Source organism: Oryx dammah, unplaced genomic scaffold (genome assembly GCF_014754425.2).
Source record: "Oryx dammah isolate SB20612 unplaced genomic scaffold, SCBI_Odam_1.1 HiC_scaffold_22, whole genome shotgun sequence".
NCBI classification, from domain to species: domain Eukaryota; kingdom Metazoa; phylum Chordata; class Mammalia; order Artiodactyla; family Bovidae; genus Oryx; species Oryx dammah.
Window position 1 is genome coordinate 18448002 of NW_024070206.1, and position 25449 is coordinate 18473450.

At 52.5% G+C, this 25449-nt stretch overlaps 1 protein-coding gene and 1 long non-coding RNA gene across 2 annotated transcripts in view; one reads left to right on the forward strand and one right to left on the reverse strand.

The window, feature by feature from the left end:
• The window catches only part of LDLRAD4 (low density lipoprotein receptor class A domain containing 4), a 169324-nt gene extending 144420 nt beyond the window's left edge, over positions 1-24904 (reverse strand). The window contains 2 exon segments of the mRNA XM_040264580.1: positions 16136-16196; positions 24663-24904. The gene's annotated coding sequence lies outside the window, so the exon portion shown is untranslated.
• Positions 6607-25092, forward strand: LOC120881039. Its single transcript, XR_005725192.1, has 3 exons — positions 6607-6760; positions 23276-23281; positions 25082-25092. It is a non-coding gene; the product is annotated as an uncharacterized LOC120881039 (long non-coding RNA).
• Positions 25093-25449: the final 357 nt, after the last annotated feature.

The window sequence follows — 25449 nt, forward strand, 5'->3', positions numbered from 1 at the left end:
CTACAGCTTTAAAAACATGAATGCTGCCAAACAATGACCTTGTTATAAGCCAAAGTTCAGTTATTTTAAGGAATTTACTACCTTTTAGACAGAGTTCTCCTGAAAATCCTTCCAAACCACTAACTTTGTTAAGAATTTATACAGGTTTACAATATAATACTGCACAGCTCCTAAACATTTTAGAGTTACACTCTGTGCATTACTTTTGCCTCTAACAAAGCAGTAAAAGCTAAGATGAATGATACAGATAAGGGGAGGGGAGACAGATGAGGAAGCGACTTCAGCCCACAAGGCTAGTCAGAGACAATGAAGCCAGGGCAGAATGCGATGTGGGCGGGATGCTTCAGCCCCGAAGGACCAGAAGGAAGAGTTGTTTTGAAAGCATAACATTTTGCATCTACTGACTTATCAAAATATCTCCCTTCCTCAGCATCTTCAACAGTATAGTCAATAAGCACCAAGTTTTCAGATCGTCAGGTGAAATTAAGCCCCACTTAGCCAGAGCCCGAACAGTTGGGAAATTCAAATAACTGGAATTTTTGTGAGAAGGGAAATTATTACAACCAAAAGACATAATACAAAAAACAATCAGCCACCTTCCCAGTTCCAGTGGCTGCCAGGACCAGAAGGGAGAAGGGAGAGGAAGCGAAAAGAGTCGACCCAAGAGCTGAAAGCCAGAGGAAGGGACCAGATGCCCCCACCTGGAGGAGATTGGGGCACAGGGAGAGGAACAGACTGAGTGGAAGGGTGAGGAGTCATCCTGGTCTGCAGTCCATTCACAGAGCCACAGAACACCCTGCCACTGACAAAGAAAACGACAGAAATCACTGTGGCAGTGGGCTCCGCTTGAAAAGTACAAGAATACAAAGTCTGAGGAAAGAATGCCCTGATCTGCATGTGACCTAAACCAAAGCTCAGAAAGGACAGTTAGTTTGTATCCCGTACTCCTAATCTGTTCCTTCCGCACTTCCCCTTTGCCTTTGATAACCGTAAATTTGTTACATACTATACAAAAAATAGGTAGGCAACAAGGATTCACTGTATAGCAAGGGGAATTAAAGCCACAGTCTTGTGAGAACCTATAATGGAATATAATCTGCAAAAACAAACAAACAAAAAAACCAAAAGACTATGCTGTACATCTGAAACTAACACAATATTGTAAATCGACTATACTTTAACACTTAAAAAGGGAGAGTGACTCACAGTCCAAGGCAAACCGTTCCCGGGGCCCCAGCACAGCCGCAGGACACTGCCACTCGCAAGGGGCTGGGGGGACCTGACCCCAACCTCCCCAGAGCCGACCCCAAGGAAGAAGGGGCTGAGGCTGAGGGACACCGAGTATGAAGGGAGGGTGCTCTTCTGGAGCTGCAGACAGCAGGAGCCAGGTCTGAGCACAGAGGCAGCGTCAGAGGCACACGAGCTGCACAGGTTGTTTTTAGAAAGTGAATTATCATGCGTAGGCCGCCCTTGGAAACTCTTACGATGCTGAGAAAACTGTCCTTGTTCCTCTCAAATCCCATCCTGTGTGATGGGGGAGACCCAGTGCTGCTGCCTGCAAACAAGAGAGACAGAGCACCTTTTGGTGACAGCCGTGCAACAAGGCCGCGTGTGCGTGCGCACACACACACATATATGCTTCCAGGGGCTGCAAGTACAGTTTTCAAAAGTAACAAGCATTCCTTGATAATTTAACAGTGCATGGACTTCCCCGGTGGCTGATTATATAAGAATCCACCTGCCAATACAGGGGACACAGGTTTGATCCTTGGTTTGGGAAGATCCCACATGCCATGGGACAACTAAGTCCATGTACTACAACTACTGAAGCTCATGTACCTAGAGCTTGTGCTCTGCAACAAGAGAAGCACTGCGATGAGAAGCCCACCCACAGCAACTAGAGAGTAGCCTCCACTCGCTAGAAAAAGCCAATGAGCAGCAACAAAGACATGCCACGGCAAAAAAAAATTTTTTTAATTCAAATAAATAAAAGTGTATGACTCTACATAATCACATGCAGAAAATGTTTCAAATACATTTAATTGTTGGGGCTTTCTGCAAGTACAGGTACTTGCTACTCCAGAAGCCACTTCCATGACTGAGAACTGCAGCCTGAGGAGCTGCTATTTGCCTCCCCCTTACATTCAGAAAACGAAGATCATGGCATCTGGTCCCATCACTTCATGGGAAATAGATGGGCAAACAGTGGAAACAGTGTCAGACTTTATTTTGGGGGGCTCCAAAATCACTGCAGATGGTCACTGCAGCCATGAAATTAAAAGATGCTTACTCCTTGGAAGAAAAGTTATGACCAACCTAGTTAGCATATTCAAAAGCAGAGATATTACTTTGCCGACTAGGGTCCATCTAGTCAAGGCAATAGTTTTTCCTGTGGTCATGTATGGATGTGAGAGTTGGACTGTGAAGAAGGCTGAGCGCTGAAGAATTGATGCTTTTGAACTGTGGTGTTGGAGAAGACTCTTGAGAGTCCCTTGGACTGCAAGGAGATTCAACCAGTCCATTCTGAAGGAGATCAGTCCTGGGATTTCTTTGGAAGGAATGATGCTAAAGCTGAAACTCCAGTACTTTGGCCACCTCATGAGAAGAGTTGACTCACTGGAAAAGACTCTGATGCTGGGAGGGATTGGGGGCAGGAGGAGAAGGGGACGACCGAGGATGAGATGGCTAGATGGCATCACTGACTCGATGGGCGTGAGTCTGAGTGAACTCCGGGAGTTGGTGATGGACAGGGAAGCCTGGCGTGCTGCGATTCATGGGGTCTCAAAGAGTCGGACACGACTGAGTGACTGAACTGAACTGAACTACCATGGACACCGTGCAGATTCTCACCAAGACCTTGGCTGGGACATGGAAGATGAGGTGACTCCACCCCACCTCTCTTGGCCTCTGGACACAACAAAGGCGAAAACCAGATTCCCTTCTCAGTTTGCGGCAGGCACTTGTCCCCAAGACTATCTGAGCAGAAGAATGGAGCAAACGTCCTGCCCTCAGAGAGCCTCTCCAGTCTCTCTGTAGTAAAGCAGCCCTTTGTGCTTCTGGATCCTAAGGGAGAATGCAGCAGATCTGTGCAAGGGCCACTCGCTGGGGCCTAGATCTGGCCTCCTCGGCACTGGGCAGGTCTCAGCTCCCCAGGTCAGACCATCTGGGGGTGAGATCTAGAAATCTGCATTTCAACAAGCCCTCTAAGTAATTCTTAAACATTACCGACATTTGGAAACCAAAATTTAAACCCAAATGAAACTGACCTATGTGAGGGAGGGAGGCAGGCAGCTTGGAGGTCAGAAGCTGGAGGAGATGGGGGCCCTGGGGCAGCTGAGCAAGGCTGACACCAGGCCACCCTTCCCGGGGGGCTGGCACAGAACGCACAACTGAGCAGGGACACACACCGTCCCCTGACAGTCGCCCTCTTACCTTTCCCGATGATGCAACTGCTCTGGAGAAGCAGAGCAGAGGCCTGCCCTGCCCCAAGTGTATCATTTCCCAAGAAGCTCATTTCTGCTACACCTTCCAGCAGCTGAAGATGTGCCCAGAGGAGCACTCTCCTCTCCAGGAGATACCCAGCTGTGTAGCAGACGACAAGGGCAGCCTCCAGGCAGAGGGGCCAGGAAGAGCGAGGTCTGTTGGATGGTGCCAGAGAAACAGGGTACCATGGGAAGCAGTGGGAGGGGGCCAGGAGACAGAGTCTCAGGCCAGGTCACTGGGGCCGCACGGCCAGCTGCGAGTTGTTCTGGGGTCCCAGACCAGGGAACATATGAGAACACCCGACAGTTCATAAACTGCATTTTAAGGAGCCCTCCCAGTGACTCTTACACACACTGAAGTTGAGATCCTCTCTCTAGAGTACATAAAAGACACATGGGGAGGGGAGGAAAAACCAAAGGTCAAAGGCACAGCAGTCTGTCCCCACGTCACTGCAGAATCCAAGCAAGAAACACCGGGAATCAAACGCAGTTCAGTTCAGTCGCTCAGTCGTGTCCGACTCTTTGCGACCCCATGAACTGCAGCATGCCAGGCCTCCCTGTCCACCACCAACTGCTGCAGTCCACCCAAACCCATGTCCATTGAGTTGGTGATGCCATCCAACCATCTCACCCTCTGTCGTCCCCTTCTCCTCCTGCCCCCAATCCCTCCCAGCATCAGGGTCTTTTCAAATGAGTCAGCTCTTCGCATTAGGTGGCCAAAGTATTACCTACAAGTAAGAATGGAAATGGCCAGTGAGAGAATACTCTGAACTATGACCACAGGACTCAATGGCTCCAAGATGGATCAGATGAGCAGGGAGGAAAAGGCAGAGCCAGGAGAAGTCTGGGTTTCTGGCTTCGGGACCCAGCTTTAGGTCAGGAAAAGAGAGCTTCTACATCACTGTACAGACAATTCTGCCAACGTCTGCCTCAAATTCTGTTACAAGCTACCTTGAGATGCTCCTGATTCGGAAAGATTTTACTTTAAATGCTTTTCTACAACAGCACAGGTGTGAAAGGCACTCTGGTGCCTTCTCCAGCTACAGTCTCCAGCAAGGATCTTGGGAAGCTTTATAAACAGGAATCAATCCAGATTCAGTCTTGGAAGAAGAGAAAGGCTAGAAAGAAATTACTTGACACAATCCAAATGTAGCCATCTGCAGAAAAAAGTATGAAACAATGCTTAATGCTCACCCCAATTTTGAACAGAAAGGAAACAGCACAGGGTCTAATACATGTTAAACGCTTCTCTGCCTAAGAATGTCATTTTCCCAAGTTATTGAACTCAGGATATGTATGGAAAGATCCATTCTTAATTAGCTATGCTCGTGAAGGACACTGTATAATTGAACAATGACAAATATGTATTCATTTCTGTCTTTACAGAATGTTTTTATACTCATCATTAAATTCAGGTGTGTCTCATGTTCTGAATAGTCTCTCTTTAAAGAGCAGCAAGGCCTACTCTGAGGATGTGGCTCCATGGAGTATGGAAACTGTCCAGTCTTCAGCTTGGGTCCTTCCCTCACAGCTCAGGGGAGGACCAGCTGTCTGGCCTGGAAGAGGAGGCCCATTGTGGCCTCAGTGGTGCCTGCAAACGGCCCGCGTGGAAGGAAGGCCAGCCTGCTCGGAATCACAGGCACGTTTCACCCCATCCGCATGGGCCTTTAAGGGGCTGCTATCAAGGTGATGACCTCCTTGTCCCCAGGGAGATTCCATCCATGGATGAAGGGCCCTCCTCAGTCAAGTGACAAGACAGAGGGACTTCACACCAATGGGCAGGTAACCACTCCTGTCCACTGAGAAAGAAGGTCAAAAAAAACAGAGCAAGTCCTGGAGAGAAAGACATCTTTGCAGAGGGAAGGAAATCGTGGGAGAAAGAACAGCAGCAGCAAATACTCAGCCGAGTCCAAGATGCTACACGGAGAACCTCGCCTCTGCCACTACTGTCATGCACTCCTACACCCCAGCTGTGAACAAATGTGGTCAAGTTGCTGTAAAACTCTATGACCCAGCCAGAGTCCTGGGCAAAGAAGAGCTGAGAACATGCCTGTCCACAGGTGTCAAGGGCCGCCAGCTAGGAGGACCTATCTGCTGTTGGGCTTGAAAGAAGCTGAGGCAGCAGAGGGCACATTTACTAGCTGTGGCACCGGGGCCACTCAGCAGCCAACCAGTGACCTTTGATCAAAATCAGCATGTGCTCTTAGAAGGTATCTGAAGATAAAATATAGCCTTTTCTCTTAGAGGGGAAGACAGAATGAATACCCCTTGAGTTGTGTGAGCGGCACACAGACAGGATACGTGGACAGAAATAAATGACAGATAAAGATGACAGAGATGATTGATAGGTAGACAGAAGGTAGATATAAATAGATAATAACGATGATGTGGATATAAAGTCAGAAAACAATAAAGAAACACTGGAGAAAAAATGAATGAAAAGCATGTAACAGCGTAGGACACACAGAACATACTAAGGCTTGCAGCTCCTTTTACCAAGGCCCTTACTCAGAGCTACAACCGTGGGACATTCACAACTAAACTTCATTTTACCCAATAGTCAGAAATTAGGAAGTTGCCATAGACTACGCAAACTCTTTTGCTGAAGAAGACGTTATGGGACTGTGTAACACAAGCGCTCCAGGAAAACAATAGCGAGTTTCAGGAACACACGGTCATCCTGATCTGAGGATAAAATGAGGAACTGCTACCCCTCCGGGGTCGTGGGTCTGTCTGGGGGTGAACACCACAGACCTGCCCTTTCTGCACAAATTATGAGTCTCCTTCAGAGGGCATTTTCTGGGACTTTGTGTTACAGAGATCAAAAGGCCACTGTCCTGGCCCAATCCTTTCTCTGCCCGCCTTGGAACACCATTGTGCCCAGCCAGCTAAGGAAAGAGGAATACTTCTCTTGAGAGACCAAACCTGGACCTCAGAAAAAGTCCAGAAGGAAAGATGATTGGCCTAAACACTGAATTAATGAAAAACAAATGTATCAACTGCAGGCTTCTACAAGGTGTAATTAGATCACAAATGCTTTTTAGAGACCTAGTAAAAGAAAGCATAGGCAACTGTGAGAAAGAATTTAACCTTCAGGGCAAAACCGTCGAGTCCATATCCTGAACCTCCCTCTTCATGTTTAAACATCCGTTTGAAGTCAGACAGAGGAAGACAAACACTGTATGACCTCACTTACATGTGAAATCTAAAAAATACAACAAAGGAGTGAATGTAACAGAAAAAGAAGCAGGATCACCAATACAGAAAACAAACTAGTGGTCTGTTATCAGGGGCAACATAGGGGTGGGGGTGGGGGGGAGGTAAAAACTACTGGCTACAAGGATGTATTTATAGCATAAGGAACATAGCCAGTATTTTATAATAACTATAAATGGAGCGTACCCTTTAAAAATTACATAAAATTTAAAATAAAAACAAAAGATGGTTTGGGACTATGGAGTTTCTCTTCTGGATATTAAGTGAACAAGAAGGAGTAACAGCAGACACCGGAGCTTTCCCTCTTGCCAGCAAGCTTTCAGTCTTGCCAGCTGCTGCCCGGCCGGCACGTGTGCGCTAACCTGTCACCTGTCATCTGCGGCAGGGCTCCTGGCCTCAGCAGTGCTGACACCTGGGGCTGAGTGACCATCCCTGCCCTGGAGGACAGCTGCAGGCTCCCTGGTCTCTACCCACCCACCGCCAGCCCCACCCCTGCCTCCCAGTTATGACAACCAAAGATGTCTTCCCCACACCGTCAGGTGTGCCCTGCGGGGAAGAGCGCCTCCATGGAGAACCCGTACTGGAAAACACCCCACGCAGTGGCTGGTTTCTCAGATCGAGGGCCCGGGCTACACTCTGGACCCCAGAACACCATCCTGCAGTTACCTGCCATGAACAGCTGAGTGGGTGGGTGGTTCAGGGCAAGTCCACCACCAGGAGGCCAGGCTGACGAAGGGGGCCATAAAGGAGCAAACGCCGGCGAGGGACCCTCTCTGGCCATCAAAAGAAGGGCTACGTCAGCTAGCACCTTCACACCAGGCCTCTGGGGATTGCTAAAAGGGAAAAGACTTTCGAAACAGCTTTTCCATAGCAACCCGGCCACCTCACCCTTTACCATTTAATTCACCGGCTGAAGACCCTTAGCGGCGTGTGCCCACTGGGCCTCCGGGCCTGCTCAGGTCCCCCCACCACCCCCATCACCCCCACCCCCTCCACTTGGCAGCAGCACTTTTAACGGGAAGTAACTTGTGACAGCTCATAAACTGCTCTGAACACAAAGCAGCAGTTTGACCTCCGTTGTCAAAGGAGGTATTAACAAATTTGCACTTCTGAGTTCCCACACAAGGCAATTTTCTCATCATTCTGACAAGAGAAATGTTTAAGGAAAACACAACAAACAGCTCTGAGATCTATGGGCGATGTTTCCAAGTAAGTGCACATGGCAAACAGCTGTGTGTCTCAGTGACTTCCTCACCCTGGCAGGTGCACTGCAGCACAGGCGCGACACCCGGGCTCCCCACCCAGGCAGCCCCTCTCTTGACCCTTTCCATAGAGAAGAGAGGCTCCCTGCTGTGTGCCAGGGCACACCCCAGCTCACCCAGCTCCCTAGAGAAGTACCTACAGGTGCCAGGCCACCAGAGATGCTTGAGGCAGGTGGGACCTTGCTCACAGCAGCCCCACAGACTTGCTGTCCAAGGGTTCAAGCTCAGGGCCGCCGAGGAGATGCTGGCTGGTCCCTCCATCCCCAGGACCCCATTAGAAGGCAAGTTCTGACAGCCCAGGCAGCAGTTTAGAAAGTGAGCAAAATGCCAAGACACAAAATCAACAGAAGAGCCTGATGCAACCACACGGAGAGTGTGCCAGGAGCAAGGACGGCCTCCCGCAGACCCTTCCCTCCAGAGCGCCCCCAGGCTGACTCACACACCAGTCCCCGCATCGCAGCTTCTGTCTCCACATGACTCAGTGGTTGCCACACGCCTCACCATCACCCCAGGCTCTGCCCTGTGGGGTGTGGACTGAGTGCCCTGAGGACAGTGTGACAGGAGCGCACACACGTGTCTGCATCCACCGTGAGGAACTCCTGATGCTTCAGATGATTGAGGGAAAAGGCCAGGCCTCGTCACTGGGACCCACCAGGCCGGGTTTCCGCCCACGGCTGCAACACCGCCAGGGTCTGCATAAGTGAAAGGTGGGCGCCAAAGGCCTCCCAAGGCCAGTCCTCCAGCCGGCACAGGGCTGGGGTGCTGCCGGGGTCCCCAGCACAGTAAACATCCACAGGGGGACGAATGCACATCTGCAGCTGAGCTTCAGCAATCACATCAGGTTTCATCAAGCTCATTCATGGGGAGCAGACTTACTCCATCCACACGCACGGTTCCCGCTGGAAGACCCATGTCCCCTCAGACGGTCCCATTTCCAGGGAAGCCCAAAGGAAGCATTCTTTTCGATTTCCCTTCTTTGGTCACCAAGGTTAAGTTTTCATACAAACACTAACTTAACTTGAAGACCAGTAAGAAAAGCACCTCACCTCCTCCACAGCCTGAAATGCCACAACTCAGTGAAGCAATTGTAACATCTTAAAATGTAATAACCCCAAGGGACCAACACTGAGACTTCTCTAGCTATCCCCACCTTGGGGCAAAGCAGCTTACTGGCATAGGCTGGTGGTTCATTCATTCACTCAACTAACAAGTACCAGATAACGCCCTGGGGGGATGTCTGTGTTAGGTACCAGCCATAAATGGGGAAAAGCACCCATAGACAGCTCTTGCGGGGAGAGGAGCAGGTCATATCAGGGGCATCTGAGCACCTGGAGAAAGTGGGCACAAAAGTCAGGCTCTGTGCAGAGGTCAGGCGGAGCTGGAGGGGCTCAGGCTGAATAAGAAACGTGAACTGGCATTTCGCCGAGTGTGGCAAGGGCTCTGGAGTGAGGGCACCTGCCCGTAAACCCTTCTGCTTGACTTCCCACTCAGGGCACTTTTCCTGGAAACTGGAAGAAGGCAGGAAAGGACCCAACCCGGTTCTCACTTCAGGGTGTTACAGGAGCGACTGCAGAGCATCAGGTCTTTAGCAACCTCACAGGGCCCCCAGGCACACGTGGGAAGGGCACTGCTGAGACTGCAGGCACTGCTCAAGGTCAGTTCGTCGAGCAGGACGTGAGTTCTGGAGGGGACAAAAGTGAACGAGCCACAGGCTGGTCACAGTCGAGAGGGGGAACCAGTTCAGACGCTCTGCTCTTCTCTACATTCATCGTTTGAAATTTTACTGTAATAAGAGGATGAAGATAAGCTGGAAGAATAAACATAGCAGTGGCTGAACACAACACAAGTATGGGATTCGGTCTAGGCTTCCCTGGTGACTCAGATGGTAAAGAACCTGCCTGCAACGCAGGAAATCCTGGTTAGACCCCTGGGTTGGGAAGATCCTCTGGAGGAGGAAATCGCAACCCACTCCAGTATTCTTGCCTAGAGAAATCCCATGGACAGAGGACCCTGGCAGGCTACAGTCCGTGGCGTCACAAAGAGTGGGACACAACTGAATGACTAAGCACTGGTAACAGAGAGGGTTTAGTAGGAGCAGTGATGGGACCCAGCAAGTCTGTGTGCATTGCGCCTGTGATGCAAGTCACCGTGAGCTGATGTGGCATCAGGCACCCAAGTCAGGGAAGCTGGGTGAAGGGCAGGAGGACTCTGTGTAAACACACTCAGTGCAATGTCACTAATAGAAAATTTGTTTATAAAAGCCGAGGCGTAATGGTAGAAAGGAGCAGGAATGTGGATTTTAAAACCCTGCAGACACCCTGAAAACACAACCCATAATTCTCACTACCTCCTGGCTACTAAAAAGCTGCCCAGGTTGGAACCTGAAAGTCTGTGTGGTGAGAATGGATGTGTTCCTAGTTACGATGTTTGGAGACCTGGGGTTTGCCTGGGTCTTCCTCCTCCTTGGTTTACCGTCAATGAATAAGCAGTTAGTGTTAGGAAAAATCATTAAGAGCCTGTAGATAAAAAGACATTATAGACTTTCAGGAACAAAGGTAACCTAACTTTTAAAATCTTGACATCATTTGTGACCTACCTGCAGGAATGTTCAACCCTAAGGCTAAGTGCGTGTGTTCTAAGTCGCTTCAGTCACACCCGACTCTTTTCAACCCCACGGACTGTAGCCCGCCAGGTTCCTCTGTCCATAGGATTCTCCAGGCAAGAATATGGGAGTGGGTTGCCACTTTCTCCTCCAGGGGATCTTCCCGACCCAGGGATTGAACCCACATCTCTCATAGCTCCTGCATTGGCAGGCAGGTTCTTTACTACTAGTGCCACCTGCGAAGACCCAAGGTTAAGTGGGAATGTTCTCATTTCCAAGTGTGACTAACAGGATGTCAGAGGCGCAGAGTACCAGCGCCTGCGAACAAGCTGGCCTAACGCCACACTGGGAGAGGAAGGCCCCCAGCACAGTGTAGCCCCCCAGCCCAGCTCCAGAGATGCCAGCAGAAACGGGGATTCCATCTCCATGGGCCACATTTCTTCACAGAACCGCGCCCACTCCTGTACCTACACCAGCGGGTCAACAGCGGCCAGTCACACAGAGGGGCTGCAGCGTCTGTGTTCTGCACCATGGACAGACTGAAGGGAAAACCTTACGGACACATGACCGTGGATTTCTGCAAGTGGTTCAGAGGAGGGCGTCGGAGAACCCACATGTGTTCCAAAACAAGGCTGCAGAAACACATGGATGTGGAAATTGAAGGTCCCTGGGCCAGCTTTCTGAACAGTCTGCTCTCAGTGGGCAAGGATGGAGCCTCAGACGACATGCAAGGTGGGCTCACAGGCAACCCCAGATGACCTCAGGTGACCTCAGGCTAAGAGGCGGAGGCTGCAGAGAGCATGCAGGATTATTCATGCTTTTAGATCAAAGCCAAATGGCAATTTGAGGGGAAAAGACGGAACCGTGATCCTGCGTGTGACTGTTTCCACATCTGAGGAGAATGTCCATATACCTGGAAGCTCGGGGCACTGCTCTCCATGCAGAGTGAACCTCACCATAGCAACTCATTCCTGCTTCCACGATGCTTAAAAAAGACACACATCACGTTGTTTTCCACAGTTTTTCAGAAACTGATTTTTTGTTCCATGGCCTGAAGAAATCAAGTTCACCGGTGATTTCCTTGCTATAAAAGTGATCACTGTAGCAAACAAGGAAAGGGTAAAAAGACAGGATTTCAAAATCATCCTTGGGTGATGCTGGATACATCCATTCTTAAGGTCCTGGCCCATCCCCTGCAGGTATTCTCCAGGGAAGCACAGTGCCTGCCTCGTTCCAACAGACTCCTGATGGAGACAGAGTGGAACTCGGCCCTGAGACAGCCCGCCACCGCTGGAGGGGGCAGGACCACGGATGTGGGGTGACTCCCACCTTACCCGCAAGCATCTCTAGTGTCTGTGACACATCACACGGGCTGAAATCATCACTGGAAATGAATCGCTGAGTTACTTGCCACTAACTGGAATTTGTCTTATTCAGGTTTTTTCCTTGTTCCACCTAAATAATGTTCATATCCTCGTGAATTTGAAATCTAAGGTGTGCTGTGTGTGCGAAGTCACTTCAGTTGTATCTCTTTGTGACCCCATGGACTATAACCCACCACACTCCTCTGTCCATGGGATTTTCCAGGCAAGTATACTAGAGTGGGTTGCCATGCCCTCCTCCAGGGGATCTTCCCAACTCAGGGATCAAACCAGGGTCTCTTGTGTCTGTGTTGACAGGTGGGTTCTTTACTGCTAGTGCCAACCTGGGAGGCCACACAACTCAAGAAGATGAATCTAACACCAGAATAAAAGCACAGTCAGGTGTCTGGAGATGAGTCAAGCTCCCAGGGACCTGTTCAGGGCTTAGTCTTCTTTGACAAGACGGGAAAATGACTCACAGATTATAACTTTGTCTACTTTGAACTCTTCCTGATCCCAAGGACAGAAGAAAGCAGCTGAGGAGAACCGAGGTTATAACAGACACTTGGTCTAAAGGGAGAAATCTCTGCCTATGATGATTTCAAGAACACTTAACAAATCTGATGATCTTCCACAGTTTGATTCATTTGCTTGAAACAGGTAATTTTTCATTCACGAGCAGTTTATTTGGCAAGTGGGTTAAACTGGGGGAGGGGGAGGGAGGGCAAGAGCAGGTCATTTTGGAGAAAACAGTCAAATGAAACGTAATGTAGATGAGGAAACACCTGGGGGTGAGGGGGGGGTGGTGTAGAGTTGAGCTGTGCCAGCGCCCCCTCAGCCCCCAGCCTGGGCTGTGCTTCAGCCTTTCTGATAGGTAGTAGAGGCCTGGCCTGACCCCTGGTGACTATGGTGGACCCCCAGTGCCCCACCCCTCCCCCACCCCAGGAGTGACTGTCCTGCCGTGTCCTTGCTCCGGCCTGTGTTCCCTGGGTCCTATGCTCCCTGTCCTGGGCAGCAGAGGAAATCTGGACAGAGTCTGGGCAGGAAACCCAACCGAGGCCTGAGTGAAGTGAGTAATGGACACACAGCCCTGGGGAGAGGGGTTTCGGTAGCAACCACAAAGCTCTGGGGGTGGAGCTGGACAGTGGGGAGCCCCAGGGGACAGCAGTCATGCCCCCAGGCCGGGCACAGCAGCCCAATCACCAGGCCCAGTTCACTCAGCCACTGGGCTGAAACCAGACTATGGGGAAGGGAGGTGAGTGGCTGGTCAGAGACCCCTGTATGAGCCCAGGGGCGGGACACACACTGAGCTACTGGTGACGGAAACAAGTGACCAGATTGAGAGCAGATTCTGAAGGCAGAACAAGCCCCTGAGAGGGGAGGGGGAGTCCAGGAGGGTTCCTGGTTGTGTGTCTGAATCACTGGGCGGAGAGAAGGGATCAGGACACGGCTCTAGTCACAGGCTTGGGGAGGACCACTGGCCAGTCAGGCCTGTGTGTGGAATGAGGGGCAAAGGTCTCCACGTAAATACAGAGCCCATTTCAATCCACGTGACGGAATTCTATGCTTTCCAGGCATGGGTGGGAGGTTCAATAGTCAGAAACCTTCCCCACTGACTGAAGATCAGACCCCTCAGACATGGCCAGACCCCCAGGCCATGTCACTGAGCACCCAATCACGTCTCATCATGAGGAGGTTGTCAATAAGACCTCGCCAGAATCAGTGACAAAGACTCACAGGAAAGAAGCTCAGATAAGGGGCGCTCAGTGCCCCCACCAGCTCGCCAGGCTCTGCTCACTGACCACCTGCCCCTCCTCACCACAGTCCCCACTCCACCAACAGCAGAGAACATCCCAGCAACACAGAAGACAAGCACTCTGCTCAGCAAGGAGGGGCCATTTCCACACACTGTCCTTCAAGGTCAGGCCACCCCCAAATGCCACTGACCCTCCAAGATAGGTACTGATCCATAGGCCAACAGGGCAGAAAGTACTTCCTTTGCAACAAAACCTCCAAGGGACACCTGGCCCACACTGGCAGTTTAGTGGATGTCCAAGCAGGGAACGCAGGGGATCCTTTGGCCTTTGCCTCCATCACCAGCTCAGGACGCACCTGGACTTGGGGAGAAACAGCACCTCTGGGGCCTGCAAAGGAGAGAGCAGGAAGCTGCAGAGCAAGCCTGACTCTGCTTGCGGTCCAAGAAGGCGAAGGGACACATGGTGGCCACAGAAGAGGAGGACTCGAGGAGGAGCTGCCGAGGTCAAGGTGCAGGGGTGGCCAGGCACCATGAGGGCTGGAGCACCCTGATGTCATGGCTCAAACACTCCTCTGTTAAAAGGGGAGGCAGACCGGCAGTAACCCGCACCCACAGCTGAACAGACAGACACCAAGACAGCATCCAAGCCACAAGGGGAAAACCAGCTGGTCTGAAGGACACAGGACAAACAGGGGGATGTTGGCTCCATCGTGACCACCAGGTGACACTCCAGGTGTGCCAGGACCTGCTGTGATTTAGGTGCCACAAAGGGCCGCCGGCACAGCGTCCTCCAACAAGGGAGGTGAGAGCACTGTCCGACATACCCTGCTGCACCCCATGTCTCTTTCTGACAACCACGGGGAAATGACTGTTCAGATCAGCCCTAAAGTAGCCTTGAACGTCTGAATTTGACTAGCATTTGCCCTAACCTCCCAAAATTATGCCTGTCCAGCCAGCAAGCCGCAAAGCCTGGGTTCCTTCAGAAAACCACCCACCGTGAGGCCTCGATGACTGACTGCAGGGCACCTCTTCCCATCAGGTTTTGTACATTAAAATAAACTGTGATCTGAATCCCATATTCAGCTAACAGCCGCATTAGAAATTAATTACATTTCCACGTACATCTCATTATTTGTTTCTTAAAGCCAAGGATCATGAGATTAAACACTGTCTTTGAAGAGCTTGAAAAAGTTCAAGTGTTTTGCAAACAGAAACCACTACTGTCACCATGTGAAAGTGACAAGCATAACTCCCTGGTATGAGCTGTTTGGAGTATGAATGTTTAAGCATTTCGTGAAATGTGAACAAGTTCCAAGTCTTACAGCTCTGAGCTGGGGACAGAGCCTCCAGGGCAAACAACCAGGTGTGAAAACAGGTGGAAGGCAGGTGTCCCCACAGCCCCATTTTACCTGCTGGCTGATTCGGTTTTCAGCAAAGATGGGCAGAGCTCCACAAGAGGCTCAGTCTGCAGACCTCCACCCAGCTCCAGGAAGTTAGAACCACGGAACTCTCCACCTCCAACAAGGACCGTGCCTCCTGCCTCCAAGTCCCACCTCCACTCACACTCATCGCCTGAGCCCCCCTCCTCTACCATGCAGGTCACGGTCACGGATCAACTGCCACTTCCTCCCAGCACCTGTGTCCCATCCCCAGCAACGCCGTCCACCACCAGCCACGGGCACAGACGGGATCTGACCCTTGAAGCTCGACCACCAGGCACATTCTGCGCTGGCAGGACCCGCCCCAGGCTTGCTTTGCTAGTGTTTCCCTGTGCCCTTCCCCCCGAGGCGCGGTAGAGCCGGAAACACAGAGGCCACAGTCACTGTGGACCCGCCCTCCTGCCACAGATGCCTGGACACGTGGTCCCACGGCCAACAGTGGCCCCCGACTGTTCACACACATCCCGCTGTGAGCAAGAGTGGGCAGCACACACACTGCACAAGCGAACTGACCTATAACCCACACACGTGACCGTGAGAGCGGAGCCCGTGCTCACAGTGCACGAAGGTCACGCTCAGGTCTGCGCCATCCAGACTCAGCGCACAGGGTTCCGGGGGCCCGGGACAGAGACCCCTCTCCCTGCCATTCGCCCTGCAAACCACTGTACGGCCACCTCTCAGCCCAAAGCCAGCCTCTCCTTGAAGTCTCCCCCAGGTTGTCCGGAGCAGACCAAGTGCTCGGATGCCACGGGGCCCCACGCAGGGGAGAAGGAGGGCGCGTGCGGTGGCCAGCGGTCAGAGCTGCAAGCCAGCAGCCTCGCTTCCGCCCCGGGTACACGCTCCTCCCAGACTAACGGCTCAGACTTGGAGCGTGGTCACAGCGGCCACTTCCAGTGCCCAGACTCAGACTCCTGGGTCTCCAGTCTTGGGGCAGGAGTGGGGTCCCCATCGCACAGGCTGCGCGCGCGCCCAAAATATTCGGTTCACTGGAAGCAGCCGCGCTTCATCGAGGCTCACCGAGGCTGGACTCTCCCAGCTGGTCTGCGTGAGCTTTATACCTATCTGATCCCCTCCGAACCTAAGAAGCAGACAGAAGCTGTTTTAGGGAAGGGCGCGGCCGGCAGCAAAGAAAAGCAACCTCCTCCTCGCAAAACTTCCCTCCATACTATGCGGGGATGCGTCCACCCAAGAGGCTCGGGCCCACACTGGAGCCCTGGGGCCTCCGCGGAAGCCACTCCCTCAGGCACTTAAGTGAGTCCCGATTCCTAAACTCCAGAAAGTGAGCCACGTCAGAACAGGAAAACGGTGAACGTTCACGCTCCGCGCTCAGCACAAGGGAGTCCATCAAATAAATGCTCCAAGCCACAGAGGGGCCAGCTTCACTTATCAGAAACAAAGGCTATCATTTCTCTGGACTAAATTTACTACCTAACTTACACAGTGAAGACTGTGTGTATATACTATTTTTACATTACTCTTCAGATGAAAATAAATAAATTCCAGGACCTCTGGTTTGGAAGTAAAAGACTGGCGCTCATATTTAAATACCAGTAGGATGGAAGCTAAGTTCCAAAGGCTTCAGTGTTATATCTTAAGAGCCCAAGTCACAGAAATACAATCGTCCAGCCAAGCCACCCAACTATAACCTTAGCCACCCTTGAAATTCATGCTGAATTCTATCCAGAAGGCCCTCCTTTCCAACTGAGGAGCAGCCAGCCCCGCACACAGGGACCAGCAGCCTGGTCCGAGAACCACTGATACTAACTCCTCAAGACCCCACAGGGCTGCTCCCCCAGCCACCCCGCCCCCCGCAGTCAGAGAGCTGGGTGGCCACCAGCTAGCCCTCTCAGTTCCTGGGGTCCTCTGGCTCGCTACATCTCCAAGGCCTTGTCTGGCCCCCTCCCCAGGCCTTGTCCAGGGTATGTTTGCACCTGGAAAGTGGAGTGTGGCTGCCTGCGTGGCCAGCAGGGTGGGGTGGGGGGTGCCAAGCAGGCAAGACAGCAGCCAAGGGGGCTCCCACAGGCTGCGCCCAGAGTTCCGCGGTCATCCACTCGAGCATCAGCGCCCAGTGGGCCCGTGGCCTTTGCTCTCTGCTCACTGGGCTCACCTGCCAGCGCTCCCAAGCACCCACACCTGCCCCACACCACTGCACGAAGGTGCCTGTGACCAAAACAAGCTCGTTGGGGCCCAATTACCCCAAGACACAGGTGTCCTGTCTTGTTCCCTCCAGCTGGTCCCCACCTTTCAACCAATCAGGCTGCCTTTTGAGGAAAACAAAACGGACTTCAGCTAACTGCGATGTACTGAGATAGTTTCCCTCGTCTGGGGCTTCCAGAGCAGCCAGCACCGACACCCTCTGGAGTCTGCACTCAGGATGGGCTCCAGCCTTGGCTGGAAGCAGAAATCTGCAGAAGTGTAGTGAAAGGGGCCATAGCAAGGCCCCCAACCCCACAGAGGACACCCAGGCGAGAGGTCTAGCATCAGCCATCAAGTGAAACAGTAAGAAGACGAGTTTCATGTTGGCATCCTCAGGGGAAAGGCCAAGGAAGAGTCTGATCTCAGAAAGCAAGGAAAAGCAAATAGGATGACTGAGGGGGATGTCACTCAGGTCCTCAGGCACCTGCTAACGGAGCCACCCCGGCCTCCTTGCTCCACCCCCGAGTCCACACTGTACCCCCTTCCCCGGTTCGGGTGAGGGGGCAGGGAAAGATCAGACACAGTCTTTGGCCATAAAATCCCTAATTTTCTCTTTAAAATGTATTATTAGACTGTTTACTGCCCTTAACCTGTCTGCCTAAGTTTAATTCAAATTTAAAATAGTACAAAGGTCTTATACCCCCCGTGGGGAGCACCCACTAACATCACTGCATCTGCCCACAGCAAACTCTCTTCACTTGTGGGTCACCAGATGCTACATTGATTTTCACAACAGAAGGATGGGATGGAGAATTTAAATATACCATTTCATTGCCAAACTTGCAAAGATTTTTTTTATAACAATATTCAGCACTGGCAAGGCTGCAGTCACCCCCATGTCCGTGTGCAGTGCCCCATCCTTTCTGGGGGGCCCCTCTGAAAGTTCTCACACCCACCGGCTCCTCCTTGAGGAATCTGTCCAGAGGATGTAACCGGAATGTAACCGGAATGTCTGGTGCAGAATTATTTATAATAGGAAAAACTGCCAGCAGACTCAGTGTCCCAAAACAGGCTTAAGAAAATAACAATATAACCACAGGGTGGAATTTAATACTCATCAGCAGTGGTATTTTTGGAGAATATTTAAATTACATGAAAATATATTCAAGATGAATGTTAAAGTTTATAAAAAGTATGTAAGTTCGAAGCATGATTTTATAATCAATAAATAAGCCTGGAAAGAATCTACAAAACTGTTACTAGAGGTCATCTCTAAAGGTAGTGGAATTATAGGTAATTTTAGTCCTTTTTATTCTTGTTTTTTTTTTTAATCAGGGGAAAAAAAAGGATTTCAGAGACTAGGTCTGTGACGCTGATTTCAGTCGGGCCTGAAAGAATCTCTGGAATAAAAAGTCAGGTTCAAACAGTGTGGAGTCTGGTCTAGGGCCCTTGGGCCCCCACCACCTGACAGGAGGAACAGACAGGAACTCCTCCAGATAGGTGTGGCCTCCACCCCAAATGGATGCCCATCCACCCCCATCCCAGGGACCTCACTAGACTGAGGCCCAACAGTGCCCACACCCTGTGGGCACCACAGTACCTTTGTGGGGAACAGTACCACCCAGCCACTAGAGGGTATGAAAGGTCTAGTCCCTCCTGCGGCCTTGGAAAAGTCTACCAAGGGCTGGGGGCCATCCTGCAGGCTCCAGACACCTGCACCTCCAGGGGCCTCACTTCGGGCCCCATAAGCTCAAACACTTGGGTCCATCCAGGATGGACACAAGAACTGCATGCAGACACGTGTGGTTGATTAACCCAACCCCGCACAAGGCACGACAGAGAATCTGGGAGCTGTGGTTATCTTTTCGTTTCACCCCACATTTGGGGACTAGCTGAGTTCTGCTGCACAGGGAGGGCCTGGGCCACCTCAGCCCACCCCAAAGGCTTTGGGGGCCAGGAAAATAGGACCGGCCCCCAAAAAACCCAGCCAGAGAACATCAGCGAGGCAGTCCCATGGAGACCCGCCCAACCCCAACTCTTAAAGCTGAGGCTGTGACCACAGGCAGGACAGGCTCAGGAGCTGGGGTTACAAATGAGGGGTGGGGAGGGACTTCCCCATTGGTCCAGTAGCTAGGACTCCACACTCCAATGCAATTGATCAGGGAACCAGATCCCACCTGCCACAACTAAGACCTGGTGCAGCCAAATAAATAAATAAGAAATATTAAAAAAAAAAAAAAAGAAGAAGAGTGAGGCCGGGAGGAGAGGCGTGAGTCAGATCCATGGAGGAAGGTAGGCAGGAAGGAGGAGCACTGGGCCCTTCTCAGGTCACAGAGAGACTTGGTCCTGCTCCACTCTGACTGCCGAGAGTGGTCCCCAAAGAAGGCACAGTGTTTCTTCACGCCAGCATCTCAGGCTTCTGCTGCCTGTGTGCCTGTGCAGGGGTTGAGGGGTGGCAGTGCCCACATCCTAGGGCTGATAGGGGATGAAATCAGCTAACAGGAGCTCTCAGGACACTAAGGACGGCCTGGCACTGAGGCGCTGCTACCTCCCCCACAACTTTGACGCCTGGCCACGGGAGCCCTTCCAAGCACAGCCTGGCCTCCCACCTTCAGAACAGGGGATTTCATTCTGGAAAAATTCCCTCTCAACTCTGTGCAGAGGCTGCTGGCCCCAGGGCCACTGACTGGCCACCAGGAGTCCAGCCACTCCTGGGGAACCAAGGAGGCAGCACTGGGAGCCTGCACTTCTGCAATCCCAAGGGCAGGGCCACACCCCACCATATGGATGGAAGGATATGGGTGGGGAGATTAGACAGAGCAGCCTTCCTTTGAAGAGAAAGTCTGGGTCCACTTAGGGACCGTGTAGCTTACATGCACCCAGTTCTCGGCCAGGCCAAGCCTTGGATCCTGTCTGCACAGAGAAGGTCCTGCAAGTCCTTTGGCAGAGCCCCCACTTAGGAGCTAGCTTTGTAATACGAGCAGTGTCCCCACCAACAACTAGAGCAAGTCCATTAAGTTCATTACACCTGTCATGCTGCCAGCTGACTCTCCACATGCCAGGGATGAAAGTACACTGTGCCCAAGGAGTGCCACCAGCCCCCTCCCCCGGGCAGCTGGCACCCTTATCTCAGGCAACCGATTCTCAACGTCTGCAACTACAGAAACAAGGCAGCCGCAAACGTGGCTTCGAGACACCTGAGGACCCCAGCGGCTAAGAACGCAGTTCAGTGTCATCGGAAGCTGGATCCCAGGAGGAAGATGAAGAACCATGTCCCCTAATGCTAAGGAGAGTCGTGCGGGCCGGAGGCGCCCGCGAGGCAACGTGTCACCGGGTCAGAAAAAATACAGAACTGCTCCCTGGATCCTTTCGCCCTGCAGCCCTGCCGAAAATAAAAGCAAGAGACACACCCTTCTTGCTTCCAAAGCTAGTCGAAGAATTCCAGGCAGCGGGCGGAGGCTGTTCACGCACCCCCACGCACCCCACGCACTGCACAGCCTGCAGGCTGCCGGGTGCCCGGCCCCGCCCACCGCTCGCAGACCGCGGTAATTTCTTCTTCCCTGTCATGTAACGTTAGCAATCTGTCTGGAGCTTGGCAAGCACCAACTTGCACTGTCATATAAACTGTCTGACAAACTTAAAGTTTCATAAATGCTTCGCTTTTCCAGGAGACAATAAAGCATCATTTAAAAAAAAAAAGTTGTCATTTCCTTTTCTGTTCCTTTTCTCTCTTCCTCTTCCAAAATAAAGGCCGGGTTTTGAGGGTGGGAGAAAGAATGAGAAAACAGAAAGCCAACCACAAAAGAACTCCCGCAAACAGAAAGGATCCCTCACCAGGATCCTTAACCTTGAAAGTCTCCACACTTTTCCAGTGCCAAGTGAATGGGCAGATAAATGAATGGGGGAGGGGCACCCCAGCTGTGGGTCTTGAGGGGTGCAGAACAAAATCTGCAAAACAAAAGTACGGTCATTAAAAATGAATAAAGGGTGTGGACAGCAGCCCCCACCCGCTTCTGCTCTTGGGGATTTGAGCCAGACACTCCGCGTCCTCATTAAGTGGTGTCTGGCAGGCTGCCGGGTTTTAGTGGGTTCTGGGAATGCCAATATATTAACCAGAGGACTCTTTGCAAACCCTTTAGAGTTTTTATTCTAGAAAAGTCAACCATTTGGCACAGAACAGCCTTATTTTTGTCCGGGAAAGCTCTCTGCTGCCAATCAAGGGAGAAATTATAGCTATGTTCTTCGTAATTTCCAAGACTTATCTGGAAAACAAGCTTGGGGGAAAGAAAAGTCCTTACAAAAACAGCTTAAAAGGCCAAAGTACCATTTTTAGTGGAAATTCAAAGAAAAGCAATCCATACTCAAATCACACAGATAGGACACAACACAAGCATTATTTTCACATCCTCCTATGGTAGCGAGAAAAACAGTATTACTTTGAATTACAAACCCAATTATTTCTACAGCAATTAATACAGGTGCTCACTTGTGTCCCCTACTTGCCTAAAAACTAATAACGTCACCAAAATTTCCCTAAGATGTGGCAAGTCTTGTGGCCTAAAGTTTCAGACGGAGGCAGAAGCTATACATTGCTATTAAAAACTGAAGCTTTACCTTCCTTCACACCCAGGGTACAAGGTCACAGTATAATTCCAGACTAACACATACCACGAAGGCAGAAAGTCACTCTGACATCAGAAGACTGGCTTTCCGGAGAATGTCCTGAGACCCCTAAAAGTAGGGGGTGGAAGCAGGGAGAGAGGGCCACTGGGGGCCCTCCATACCATTCTGCACTGCTCACCATAATCCATATGAAGTACATTAAATGTTTCTAAAAATTTTGCAGGTTAACATGGAAAGATCATTTCATTTCTTTTTTCTGTACTAACTCTCACCTCAAAGAACAGACACCTCACAGAAACATCATAAGCCCAGACGCAGAAGAAAGATGAAAAGAAACTTGCAAGGGCCACCAGGAAGACCCAGCCAGTCATGGGTGCCACTGACCATGCCCCATGCCCTCAGTATCTCCTGCCCAGACCATGAGGGTGATTGCACAGGGATCCAGACAAGCTCAGGGGTCTCTGCTGGACCATAGGCCAGGAACCACAGCGCCCAAGATGCTAACTCACTGTCACTTCCCTAGGCTCCCCCGTCCGGCTGGGAGGTGCCCTTCCAGCAGCCCCAAGGAACAGCCGATCGCATCCCACAAGCCACTGGTTGCTCTGCTAGGCCACTAAGTCAACCAGGACTGCAGCCCAGGACTGTAAACACCTCTGCAGGCGGGTGGATACTGCTCTCAGTGCCAGGCAAGAAAACTATTCTTAGAGCACTGTCAGCAGTCTGGGTGGGGGGAGGGGAGCAGGTGGGTAATGAAATTTGTCTGTGTATGTATATATACTCTGGCAAGTGAGGGCGGGAGACTCTGACTTTCAAACGATAGGCCACCAAATTGGCACAAAATCCTTTAGTAAGCAGGTGCCACAGGCCAGGTTCCTCTGCAAGACTGTGGTCATGCAAACAGCCCCAGAGAGGATTCGAGAGACAGCCCTAAAAGCCTGCTGGGGACAGTTTTCTCCATCATAAATACAAGCCTCTACCAACTAGAAGACTCCACCAACAGCCAAGACTTCCAGGGTAACAGCAAAATATGAAGAATTTGGGGGCGGGGGGGGGGAGGCGGCTTTTAAAACAAGGTAAGAAGGCAGCACTAAGTCTGCAGCAGCAAATCCCTCACTGGCATTTACAGTCTCAGCCCTATTTCCTAACAATGTGTTCAGTGTCAATAGCAAAGGGAAGCTCTTAAAAGAATTAAGCTCTAAGAGATCATGAGGAATATACCCTGTGTTTCAAAAAGCACTTCTTTGCAAGGAACATTAAAGGGCACCCATCCAAGGGTTGACAGGAAACCAAATATTATAATTCAATACATGTACATGGATAAGATCCACTCCTTAGTCCATGGAATGACTCAAATTTGACATTACGACCCTTCACTGAACATAAAGAACATGTTCCAAGATTACTGTGCAGAGTCCAAGGGCAGCTGTGCAGAGGAGACAGCACACACAGTATGAGCCCTGGAAAGACTAAACCCTCCTATGAAAACGCAGACCTGACTGGACACCCTGGCAGTTTCTCCGTGCAGGGTCACCAGGACCATTGTGCCACTCCAGGGGACCTGAACTGGAGATCGCCTTTAGGGTCAGCCCAACAGGCAGAAGGGCCATTTTCAAAGGAATCTTCCTTTTAAAGGAAGAGATGCACCAGTCTTCAGGCCAGCCACCTCCACTGCAAGAAGCCTACTAACACCAGCTCCAGGACCAACTCTGTGCCGCTCACTTCCCTCATCCCACAATGCCCACACACAGTAGGGCATCCAAAAATACTCATCACAGTCATAATCCACATTTAGAACGCAGCACCGAACTACAAGCCAGGGGTCCAGAGATGTGAAGCTACCAAAGTAATAAGAGAGAAAGAGAAGAAAACAGATGGGACACAGAGGAATAGAAATAAGCAAATCAAAAATATCCAATTTCAGCTAATTAAAAGAGTCTACCGGGAAAACAAAACTTAAGCTACTGAATCCACCGCATTCACGGACACTCCTGCGCCTGGTGAGTTTCCGGCTGTGCAAAAACCCTCCCGGGTTCACTCTGCAAGCGGCCGAACCCCTACCTTCTCCAGGTGCCCCCCCACCTGTCGCGGTCCTCGTTGTCTTCCTAAACCCCCTTGCCCCCCGCCTCATCGGAAGCCTCTTCCTTTTCCAATTAGGAAAAAAGTTTAAAACCAAGCTGATGCTCTGGGGGCCAGCACGGCGAGCGGCCCAGCACCCAGCTTACCCGGCGCGCCCAGCCCCCGGGCAGCGGGCGAGGTCCCGGGAGGCGTCCCGCGCGCGGCGCCCCGCAGACCGCACGACAAAGCGGGGTGGCCGGGCTGGGTGCTCTCGCTTCCTGTTTATTCCGCCGCGAGGGTCATAGAAATCCTGCCCACGCCCGCTTCTTGCGGGCTCCAGGCGCAGCCTAGGGGCCAGCGGCGCCCGGGGCAGCGGGAGCCCTTGCAGCCGGCGCCCGGGGCAGCGCGCTCAACACCCGGAAGCGCGGGGTCCAGGGTCCTCCCGCCCCGCAAACTCGGGCAGGTCCCGCACAACCTGCCCGCGGACCCCGCCTCCCCAACCCCGCCGCGGCGGCGCACAACCGCGCGGGGCGCCAGGAAGCCGACGGCTCGGCGGGGGCAGCCGTCCCGCGCCCGCCCCCGGCAGCGCCGGACGCCGCCGCGCCCAGCGCGACCCTGGAGAGGCCGCCGACGGCGGGGATCGAGGACATCCCGTTCCAGCGTCCCGTCCTCCCGCCCGCGCCTCCGCCCCGAACTTCGCTGGACGCCGCAGCACCAGGTCAGCCTTTACCTGCGGCCGCGGCTCTGGAGTGAGGCGGCAGGCGCCCGGGGTCGGCGGGGGAGGGCGAGATGCTTTAAGGGCCCGGATCGGCCCGGGCTCCCCGCGCTCCCCGCCCCCTTCCACGCTCCCGGGACGCGCAGTCGGCCTGGTGGCGGCGGCTCCTCCCCAGCCCGCAGGGGATCCCCGGCCTCGCTGGCGGGGCCGCAGCGCCGGGCGGGGAAGCGGGAGACAGTACCGTCTCCGCCTCCGCGCCGTCTGTCTCCCGCCGGCCCGCTCGCCGCGGCCGCGTCTGCCTCGCGGTCCGCCGGCCTCTCCACCCTCCCCATCCCCCTCCTAGCGGGACCGGCGGCGGCCGGGCGGGGCGGGGGCGGGGTGGGCCGTCCGGACCCCGAGCGGGCAGCGCCGACCTCCGCGGACTGCGGCCACAGAGCAGGGAGAGCGGGCGGCCAGGCCGCGGGACCCCCGGCTGCGCACGAGGCTCGGCTCGGCCTGGCGGGGCGCGCGCCCACCGCCGGCCGGACGGGGAACTCCATCCCGGAGCCGGAGACGGCAGCGGGAGCCGCGCACGCCCCTGGTAACCTGTCTTCGCACACAGGCCCAGACGCACAGTAGGGCTGCAGGATCCTTAGTAGGGTTGATAAATCCTCCTGTTTGCCCGGTCAACCCCTTCGCAGACAGGAAGGTCTTCCCACGGCATCCCTTTCTCCTTGGAGGGCCTACATTTCTCCTCCTCTGAAGGCCTTTGGGACTTGAACTCCACCTGAGTATGGACAGCACAGGTGTTGTCTTTCAGAAG